The sequence below is a fragment of the Mytilus trossulus genome, chromosome 6 (genome assembly GCF_036588685.1).
Source record: "Mytilus trossulus isolate FHL-02 chromosome 6, PNRI_Mtr1.1.1.hap1, whole genome shotgun sequence".
Lineage (NCBI taxonomy): Eukaryota > Metazoa > Mollusca > Bivalvia > Mytilida > Mytilidae > Mytilus > Mytilus trossulus.
In genome coordinates, this window is record NC_086378.1 from 53,261,227 (window position 1) to 53,265,049 (window position 3,823).

General features: G+C 32.6%; 1 long non-coding RNA gene across 1 annotated transcript; it reads left to right on the forward strand.

Moving 5' to 3' along the window:
* The first annotated feature begins 503 nt into the window (after positions 1-503).
* On the forward strand, positions 504-2,675 carry LOC134723534 (uncharacterized). Its single transcript, XR_010108106.1, has 3 exons — positions 504-733; positions 2,114-2,179; positions 2,589-2,675. It is a non-coding gene; the product is annotated as an uncharacterized LOC134723534 (long non-coding RNA).
* The last annotated feature ends 1,148 nt before the right edge of the window (positions 2,676-3,823 follow it).

A 3,823-nucleotide genomic window follows, 5' to 3' on the forward strand; every position in this document is an offset into this window, starting at 1 on the left:
TGAACTAGTATATATTTGTTTAGGGGCCAGCTTATGAACGCCTCCGGGTGAGGGAATTTCTCGCTACATTGAAGACCTGTTGGTGACCTTCTGCTGTTGCTTTTTTATTTGGTTGGGTTGTTGTCTCTTTGACACATTTCCCGTCGGTGTTCTTTTTACGAATTTTGTGTTAAACCCGACCCTTTTTTTCCTAAAATAAATTTGATTATCCAAACGAATGTCATTAATCATGCCGAATGTTTTTCCATCCAAATTCCTCTAGGCGGAGGTATTTAAGTTGTAACTCTTTGCAAGTGGACACACAACTCGTACTCAATTAACTCAATTTATGTACCGATTGATCTTATAGCTTCTTTGTGTAGATTGACCACATGACAGAGACGGATTCATTCATATGTTTTTTTTTAATTTCTACGTTATTTATTTTTTTCATATAGATAATGATCACCAATGCTCCAATTGTTGCAAAGCAAGCGCAACCAGTGCATACGGATGTCCACATATCACGGATAAGAGCACTCCGGATCCTTGGTGGAGCACAGATTGGTCTAAGTGTTATATGTGTGATCCTTGGTGTTGTTGGAGTAATTCTTAGTTACACAGAAAAAACAAACGTTGTCAAGGTTATTATAACAACTACACCAACGGTTATTATTATGTGTATTATGATAATTGCCGTGATGAAACCGGTAACGTTATACTGTATTCGATTTGCATGGCTTTTTCAGGATGGGTAAGTAACACAGAATATGAAATCGTATTGCTTCTCTTATCTTATAGCTAATCTTTTTGCAATGCATGTCTTAGATGTAATAGTAACAGTCATGTTTAATGTAACTAACTTAATCAAATAATTTTGCAAAAGTTTAAGGAAAGCGAATCAAATTTAGAAGGTTTTAAATGTCTTCATAAAGTTTGTTAAAGTAAAAACGATCCCTTGTAGCTATAGAAACTGATCATAAAAGATTATCATGTATACAATCTGATAACATTGTTTCGGAACTATCATTGAGTTTGCTTTTTGTTAAATAAAACATAATTAAATATGTATTGCTATTTTTTAACAGTCATTAGAACTCACGATAAAACAAAGTTTTGATGCTGTTAACTTATATGTTGCCATTGCACAATGTATTGCGTTTAATGGATTTTCCGTAATCTCCTTAACGTTCTCTCAACCTCCTCAAAATAAGTTATTATTTTTGTAAACTCCATCGCGATGTCCTTTGAACCATCCGACATATCTGTCGTTAAAAAACGACAGTTACCCTGCCTCCGACATATCGACATCTGGTAAGTCTAGGTTTGTCATGGCTTACTAAAGCAATTTCTGTGTGAGTCATGGATGTTTAAAGCAAATATTAATATCGATTTGATATCGTGTCGACATTGCCAATATTGACGATATCGACATCAGGGTAAATATTAGACATGATTGGCTCTCTCTCGTGTGCATGTGGTAAATAGTTATCAAAGGTACCAGAATAATAATTTAGTACGCCAGACGCGCGTTTCGTCTACATAAGACTCATCAGTGACGCTCATATCAAAATAGTTATAAACCAAATAAATACAAAGTTGAAGAGCATGAAGGATCCAAAAAGTTGTGCCAAATACGGATAAGGTAATCTATGCCTGGGATAAGAAAATCTTTAGTTTTTTGAAAAATTCAAAGTTTTGTAAACAGGAAATTTATAAAAATGACCACATATTAATTGATATCCTGTGTTGACTACTCGACAGGTGATACCGACGGGGACGAAACGTCCACCAGCAGAGGCATCGACCAAGTGGTGTATATAGTTATCAAAGTACCAGGATTATAATTTAAAATAATCCACAATTTATAACAGTAAAGAACAAAACTTTACGGTTAGAAAAAAAATAAAAGGAAGCAGGATATTTTAATGCAAAAATGAATATACACATATTACATATTGATGTGCATTGGGTGCTATTGACAATTTATTGTACAAAGTTATATTTCTTCAATGTTAGTAGTGTTTCATTCAAATGAACCAATCTGTTATTATTTAAAACAAAAGAACAAATCTGCAGATTTGTTAAACTTTATTTTTAATTCATCGTAGGATTTGAATTTATTTATTTTTAGTTTATACTGACAGGCTGTTTACCTTTATGTATGACAGAAAAACGGCAATCAAGCTGGAAATGTTTAGTACGTAATAATATTTTTTATTATCAACTTTTAAACCACTTTACTGAAACATTAACCTATATAATATTTCCATGAGATACGGACATGAATACAAATAAGACATCTATCTAACAGAGTGCAAATGAAGCGGTTTTAAACAATTTAACACTTACGTTACCGTACGGCATTTCATAAAACATACAAATAATGCCATTCCGTATATATATTGAGCTTAAGAAGAAATATGGTCAAAAATCTTAAACGGACGAATCTGTTGACATAATTTATAACAGACTTCAACGAAACCACATATATACTAAAAAAAACTTAAACTATCAGTATATGTCAATATAGTTCGTTATGTATGTGTCTGATTTAGCAATGGCTGATCAGCTTATATATGTTTATTATTTATTGTTTTCATTTTTAGACCGTAGGGTTTCTGGTTTGTAATATATTATCAGCGGTTGTGTTTTCTTCCACTGTGTTTTCCTTTGGAGTTGTCGGAGCCATTATTGCATCTGTGAGTATCATAAACAAACAAAGTAGTACATTAAATAGAAAAGTTGAAACTGAATTCAAACAATAATGAATGACACACAGTGGTATATTAATAATTCATAACATAAACGCTTTGAGTACCCACCTGTGGTAAAATATGAATATATTTCATGGGCTGTTTCGATCGTACTCCCATGTCATTTGGGTGTTTATGCATGAGTTACCCGCTGTCATAGAACGATATAGCCATATACTATTTTTATGTTTTCCTCTATCATGAGGGTACTTACCTTCATTTGTACTGTATTTCTGTCACACAATGAAGTTATTTCAGATTGTAATATATGCGAAAGGTTTGGCTAGTCGTAACACATGATTCAACCCACATCTTTTTCTCAAAATGTCATGTGCAAGTAAACAAAAATGACAGTTTAAATCTGCAGTCCGTTTATATGTATATTGGCGTTTGCTTTGATTGAATTTCATTCTTCCCGTTGTTCCGTTACATTTCTCTAACTGTTGGTGTGTTTCGCTAGGTTTAAATTTTTTATCCAGATTTGTTTTTGCCTAATCGATTTTTGACTATTTAAGAGAGATATACTACTGCAGGCTTTATTTAAAAACTACTACATTTATTTGTATACAAAGACAATACTTTCTACATATTATAAATCAACCTTTTGCATTAAGGTAAATAAAACATTTTGTTTTGTCACACAAATATTACCTGTAGGCGTGTAGACGAAACTCGCATCCGGTGTATTAGGTTATAAACCCGGTATCTTTTGATAGCTATTATTTGTGTTTTTCTATCTCCCTATAGTTGTATTGGAGTTCACTTATGCTTCTACAATAACACAAAATAAAAATACATTAACTTTCTGAAAATTACGGTCAAGTGTTAATGGTTGAAACTGTTTTATTACATATTTTCATATTTTTTATTATTTTGGGATTATTTTCAGAATAAATTTCATAATGGAGGTGTTGTTACAGTATTTGCCATTCTAGCTATTTTTGCCTTCGTCGAATTCATCATATCTATTGTTGCTGCATCCCACTGCCGCTGTTGTTCGCAGCTCAATATTGGAAATGTATGTGTATTCAGTATGTTTTTCTTCTAAGTTATATCCTTAAGGTAGTTTCATGGTGTACCACCATCTT